The following is a 6,875-nucleotide window of genomic DNA, read 5'->3' on the forward strand; positions in this document are numbered from 1 at the left end:
CTTTCCCTGTGGGAGCCATTGCGGACGTTTTCGATTTCAGAGTGAGCTCTCCGAGCCGGAGAGATGGTGACCATGCCGTGAGGTGGCTAGAGAAGCCCGGAGCCCCACGGTTGCTGGGCCTGGGAAAGCGCTTCCAAGGAAGGGTGCTGGCTAGCAACAGCTTTCAGGGCTGGCACTTTCCCTGTGGGAGCCATTGCTGGACGTTTTGATTTCAGAGAGCTCTCCGAGCCGGAGAGATGGTGACCATGCCGTGAGGTGGCTAGAGAAGCCCGGAGCCCCACGGTTGCTGGGCCTGGGAAAGCGCTTCCAGGAACGGTGCTGGCTAGCAACAGCTTTCAGGGCTGGCACTTTCCCTGTGGGAGCCATTGCCGGACGTTTTGATTTCAGAGTGAGCTCTCCGAGCCGGAGAGATGGTGACCATGCCGTGAGGTGGCTAGAGAAGCCCGGAGCCCCACGGTTGCTGGGCCTGGGAAAGCGCTTCCAAGGAAGGGTGCTGGCTAGCAACAGCTTTCAGGGCTGGCACTTTCCCTGTGGGAGCCATTGCGGACGTTTTCGATTTCAGAGCTGAGCTCTCCGAGCCGGAGAGATGGTGACCATGCCGTGAGGTGGCTAGAGAAGCCCGGAGCCCCACGGTTGCTGGGCCTGGGAAAGCGCTTCCAAGGAAGGGTGCTGGCTAGCAACAGCTTTCAGGGCTGGCACTTTCCCTGTGGGAGCCATTGCCGGACGTTTTCATTTCAGAGCTGAGCTCTCCGAGCCGGAGAGATGGTGACCATGCCGTGAGGTGGCTAGAGAAGCCCGGAGCCCCACGGTTGCTGGGCCTGGGAAAGCGCTTCCAAGGAAGGGTGCTGGCTAGCAACAGCTTTCAGGGCTGGCACTTTCCCTGTGGGAGCCATTGCTGGACATTTTCAATTTAGGATTCCCGTGTTCAGTCCCCGGCCACCTGAGACTATGTGGACTCTGCTGGACGATCATCCGAGTTTCTCGTTGTTGTGTCTAAGCCTGCTTTTGTCCATTGGCCCCCTGAACAACCCTCTCCTTACAGTCACGATGCGTCCCGAGAGCTTCCTCAATCTCCACAGCACCTTTTAGCAGTTTATCTCCCTTTCCATCTCTCTTGTTCCATCAGAGCCTCCCTTCTTTCTTGGCTACACAGCACTCCTTTGTCTTTCTCTCTGCCATCGAGGGTGTCTCTGTTCGTTTCCTTTCCTATTCAGTCATCTGTAGTTTGCCTAGACGCCCTCCTGAGACTCCAAGGCCCTCGCTGTGTCTCCAAGTCTTCTTTTCTTACCCTGCCCCCTCCTAATTCCTCTACTCTCTATAACAATGTCATCTGAGTCCTTTCTTGTACTCCACAGCACTTTCGTAGCACTTTAGCTCCCTTTCAATTTTATTTTTTTGTGCTCTTCAGAGCGCTCTTATCTTACTCCTTGCCATTTAGGATGCCTTCATTGAGCCCCCGGCCCCCTGACAACATCTGTACTTTGTTGAAATCCCCTTCAGAGCTCCTCATTGTTACCTCTGAGGCTTCTTTGGTCTCTCAGGCCCCCTCAGAACGCTTCCGCTCCCTTTGCCGAGCTCTTGCGAGACACCTCCTATGCCCTAGAGCCCCGTTTTAGCTCAGGAGGGCACTTTGCACCCCTCTCTTCCCCTCAGAACCCTTCCTGAGTCTGCATCTGTTACCCCGGTTGGTCTTTCTGTCCTCTCATCTCTTTGGTGCGCCTCCATTCGGTCCCCGGTCCCCTGAGGACACCTGTATTTTGTTCAATTCCCTTTTGAGCTCACTGCATCCCTGAGACTTCTTTGGTCTCTCTGGCCCCTTTGGGATCTCTCTAATCCCTGCGACAATGCCTCTTGTTGTGTCAGAACCTTTTCCAAAGCCGTCTTTGTGCTCCAGAGGAGTCTTTTTGTTTTCCGTCTTATAGTATGTTTCTATTTGGTAGCTGGTACCCCAAAGATGTCTCTCATCAGCTCAGATCTCCTCTTGAGTTTTTCAGAGAAGGCGATAGCCTTCATCTGTTTCTATGGACACATCTCCCGTGGTGGTTTTTGTTCTGTTTTGCAATTTATTTTTGGTCTAGCTACTCAGGTGTTAATTAGGCTGCTGCTGCTTCCTACAGTGTCTGATACATTTCTTGTTTTTCCATGTTTTTTTGGTGTTTTCTGTCCTTGGGGACTCATCTAGTTCGGTTAAGGGAGTCGGTCAGAGAGACCGCCAAGGTGACTCTGAATCGTCGGCGATTTACAGTAAAAAATTTACTTTGCAACCGGAGATATTGTTGAGAAGGGATTCTTACGTGATCTAATTCTGTTTTGTCATTCGGTCCTATCCAGAAGGCAGTTCTGGTAGAATTTAGGTAGTATGCGGGGTCTTGCTAGAAACGAAGTGTAATCCCATAGCATTTTTGTTTTTTTTTAATAGGAAACTAAAGCACATCATTTTTGATAACAATATTGTTGTTACATTTAACGAACTACTTTCTTACATAGCTTAGTAGGACATCTATCTATGCTCCAGAAAAATTAAGTCTAATTCCTACCCGGTCATTGCTGATGCAGTGTAGATGCAGTTGCAGTAAAAGAGCAGGCATCGTCATTTCCAGTAAGGGTCGCTTTCTCTGCTCAGCACTTTGCACACTAAACTGAAGGCAGATGAGAAAACTCCCTGCTGCTCCTCTGGCTGCCTTCATGTCTTCTGGTGGTTGGCCCCGCCCCTTTCCCAGGGGACTGTGGGAAGGGTGGTGGGCGGGGCCCGGGGTATATGAGCCACAGCCGCTCATCAGGGGCTCATTCTGTTCCTGGGGTGGTGTCGGTGCTCTGCTGTTCCTTCAGTCCTTTGCAGCTTTTGAGCTCTCTAAACTATTTGGGCAGATGCGTTTTGACATTTAGAGGAGCGGAGGTGTCTGTTTGCGGTAGGAACTTCGGGACCGGTCAAGGTTCAGCAGCATGTATAATGGAAAATACGCTTGTCTGAAGCTCTTTTTTTTCCAGGTCAGTAATTTTGTACTGAGTGTTCAGGGGGTGGCAAGGTGGTTTAATAGGATGCATTTTTCTTTATTCTAGGTGCATTGCATCTTCCTGGAATTCCTGGCTTTATTGAAGATGGAACCTTGTTTTCTTCACCAGCGTTGCTGTATGCTGTGTAAGTTGCTGCTATCATCTCTCTTAACAGGGCTGATGGTGAGATTATCTGGCAGGGGTTAGGGTGAGCATCTTGTCTGCATCTGTATATGGAGTTTTAGCAGTTCTCAAGAAAGGGGCAGGGACATACGGCATAGTGTCTTTCAGGGTATGGGATGGCTCATCGCCTTTCCCATCGCCCACAGAGAACTGTGTTGTCCGTAGAACCTTTGCAGCTTGTGGCAGGCCCCTTGTAGATTCTAAGCATCAGGAGTTTACTTATGTTGTGGGCCTGCAGCAGAGCCCAGAGTCAGTGGGAAGGTGTAAGATAGGAGGTGGCCGCAGAATGCAGGGTGCGGCTCACAAGAACAGCTCCTGAGGAGTGACCAATGCGGGGGTTCAGGGGTGCAAATACAGGGCAGGAGCTGTCAGGAAGCAGTGGGGTTCCTTCCCAGACAGTTCAGGAGAGGAGAAGGGGTTTGTAAAGTTTTGAGACTGGGGGATGGCTGGGAAAGGGAGGAGGGTTCGTCAGCCTTTCTCAGATGGTTTTGCAGTTGGATTTGGATGTTGATGAGGTCTGTTCTGTTTTAGTTTCCCCACAGCTGACGGGAGGTACGACAAGGTCACAGGAGATGCGGCGTAAACCATCCGGGCCTCTGCATCTCAATATGCAGGGCTGAATGTCAGATGAGTCTCATCTCCTAAAGCATTAGGTATATAAAAATATACCCCCCAGAACTCTGAGGTCTCTGCTTCTCTGTGCCTTTTACTTACTTCATTCCCTGACTTAATTTGTGCGTCCATCCGGATGTCACAGTCTTGTTACTTAGAGTCCCTGACTAGGCACTTCTTTCCAGTGCAGGTTTGTGTCATTGTCTTCCCTGGAATTTTTTGGAGAAGAGGATGTGTATTGTTTGTGCTCCTAACAGTCTGCAGCCAGGGGTCATCTTTTATCGCAGTCCCGGGCACGCAAGCTTTTTCTGTTATTCCAGTTTTGCCTTTTTCCTGAAGTGTCCACTGAGGTTTCCTCTAGCGTCAGTCATGGCAGTTATGTTCTCTTGTTCTTGTTTACCTATTGTTTTTGGCACCAGTTTCTGTAGTTGTAAGGTGTCCATTTTAGATCTTTGAGTCACCATGTCACGCCATTGTGGTTTTTCCATTGGCCAACTGCCACTGTAATTCCCTTAGGGGCTTTGTAGGTAAGGAGGTAGGTTGTGTTGCTTGTTTTCTGTGTGCCATACCATATGTTATTCAGGTCTTGATGTTCCCATGGTTGTTTTTGTGTTAGGCCAGCACATCGGTAGCTATACCGAGGGTCTTGTGTGCCTCCACTCGTCAGCATAATGCGAACTACTTTTGTGTTTTTAATGGCGGGCTGTTGTTGGAATCTAGATGGTATTCCTAAATGGAAACAAGACCGCTGGAATTGTTAAGCTATTGATCAGCATCCGGGTGACATGTTCGATATTGTTTTTGCAGATGCAGCGGGACGAGCTGTGTGCCAAAGGGCAACAGAGGAGAGGCGAGCGGAGCGCTGTAAGAAGGTGAGTCGGTGAGTGGTGTTGGAGGGAAGATGCGACTAGTGGCTTATGACTAGCTTCTAGGGTTTGGGTTACTTTTTTTATTTTGAAGGTGCAAAGCGGGATATCGGCACCAGAGCTGATTCGGGCAAGGTGAGCCATGTCTGGTGGGCTGAAGGAGCAGTTATTTTTCAGGTGTTGTAGCGTTGGTGAAGTTAGAAGCATCCCTTGTCGTTTGTGTTTTACAGGTGATACCCGAGCCTCGACGTGGCAACCTGTAAACAGCAGAGGCGGTGCGGGCGAGCGGCCAAGGTAAAGGAGCGGGAGATGGGAATCAGTGCGGACAGGCCGTGGTTTTGGGCAGTATCTCAGTGTCGTGGTTTAACCCCAGTCAGCAGCCAAGGACCACACAGCCACTCCCTCACTCCCTGTCGTCCCCCCCAACTTGCTCCTGGTGGGATGGGAGGGAAAGAAGGCAGAACTCATGGGTTGAGATAAGAACAGCTTAATAACTAAATATAATACTAACAATAATAATAATAATGAAAAGGAATATAACAAAAAAGGAGGGGGGGGAAAAAAAAAAACCCAGTGATGCACAATGCAATTGCTCACCACCTGCTGACCGATGCCAGAGCCGCGATCCGCCTCCCGGCCAGCTCCCCCCTGTTTATATACTGGGTGTGACGTTCCATGCTATGGAATACCCCTTTGGCTAGTTTGGGTCAGCTGCCCCGGCTATGCTCCCTCCCAGCTTCTTGCACACCTGCTTGCTGGCAGAGCATGGGAAACTGAAAAGTCCTTGGCTTAAGATAAGCGCTACTCAGCAACAACTAAAACATCAGGGCGTTATCAACAGTATTCTCACACTAAATCCAAAACACACACTGTACCAGCTACTAAGAGAGTTAACTCTGTCCCAGCCGAAACCAGGACACTCAGCATGTGTCTTTTGCTTTGGTTTTTTTCAGATGCTGCAAGAGGCTCAGAGGGGCGAAGCCGCATGCTGAGGAGCGGTCCGAGAAGGTGAGGCGGTTGTTGGCCGGGTCGGTGTCTAATAGCAAAGATTATATGGCAACTCGGTTAAGCATTTCTCTTTGGTCTCGCAGGCGCCATGCAGGCAGCCTTTGGAATTGGATGAGCATTTGAGGTGAGCTGGGGTGGTAGAGAGGAGGAGCATGGGGCTGATGATTTCTCACAAGCGCAACGGTAGCTTTCTGTCTTTTGGTATCTTAGGTGCCACAAGCGATGACGGCCACAGCGTCCGACACTGGAATTCCTGCGGAGCAGGTGAGCGGAAGGCCACGTTGCTTTTGAGGAGGAGGGTGTTGTGGAAGAGGTCTGTGTCGACTGGCACCATGCTTAGTGCTGGCACTGGTATTTTTGCAGATGATGAAGAGGAACCTGGCAACTGCAGGAATATCCTGGTTCACTGGTGTGTTTTGCTGAGGATGGATTCAGACCCCTGGCCTCTGACAGCTAAGTTGAGGGACTGGGGACCACTGCCCTACAGTGTGTAATTTTGACTTCAGTTGGAAAGAAATTTTCCAAAGCGGAAATCTTTCTCGTTCAAAGAAGTTGCATTTTATTGAGCTTCCCATCAGAGTGGCTCTTCAGAGGTGATGTACTTGGCAGTAGAAGTCACCAGCAGCAAGACTTTTCACTCTCTTAAAAAAAAAAAAAAAAAAAGAAGAAAATATTTACTTCCTTCCAAAGACCCAAGCACAACATGTCTTCCAAAAGTCGATGGCATCGCTGGTCTTTGGGTTCTCAGTTGTAACGGTTGAGATATCATAAAAACATGTTCCTCTGTGTTCAGTACAGCCAAGAGCATTAGCAAATCTACCAGTCCTTTTTCATAGCCTTATGTATTGCAGCACTGGAGATTGGATTTTTTTTTTCTTTTTCAGAAGATCCCCTATATGGTTTTACTTGTATCTCACTGGTTTTTCTGTCATAAATGAAACTTTAAAAAAAGTTAAATTGTCTAACTTGCAAATTGACTTGCATTGTTTAAACTGTAACTGCCAAACAGCTGTAGCATGTAATTTAGGTGTACTTAAGCAGTTGGGTATTTTGTCTAAATCTTGAAAAAGACAGGCAACTGAATGTTATGGGTTTTTTTTCCCTGATTTTTGACGGAGTGCTCTGAAGTCCTTTATTTCTGTCTGGCTTTCAATGGTGCATTTCCCTGGCAGTTCAGTAGCATCTCTCGTGGGCACTGCAGCTGGCCAGATG

General features: G+C 49.1%; 1 long non-coding RNA gene across 2 annotated transcripts; it reads left to right on the forward strand.

The window, feature by feature from the left end:
* Positions 1 to 2,816: 2,816 nt before the first annotated feature.
* Positions 2,817 to 6,075, forward strand: LOC127027967 (uncharacterized). Of its 2 annotated transcripts, XR_007767898.1 has the most exons (9): positions 2,817 to 2,988; positions 3,061 to 3,139; positions 3,709 to 3,830; positions 4,597 to 4,661; positions 4,886 to 4,949; positions 5,609 to 5,663; positions 5,747 to 5,787; positions 5,874 to 5,927; positions 6,027 to 6,075. It is a non-coding gene; the product is annotated as an uncharacterized LOC127027967 (long non-coding RNA). The 2 variants fall into 2 exon arrangements; XR_007767899.1 differs by lacking the exon at positions 3,709 to 3,830.
* The last annotated feature ends 800 nt before the right edge of the window (positions 6,076 to 6,875 follow it).

Source organism: Gymnogyps californianus, unplaced genomic scaffold (genome assembly GCF_018139145.2).
Source record: "Gymnogyps californianus isolate 813 unplaced genomic scaffold, ASM1813914v2 HiC_scaffold_112, whole genome shotgun sequence".
Classification (NCBI taxonomy): Eukaryota; Metazoa; Chordata; class Aves; order Accipitriformes; family Cathartidae; genus Gymnogyps; species Gymnogyps californianus.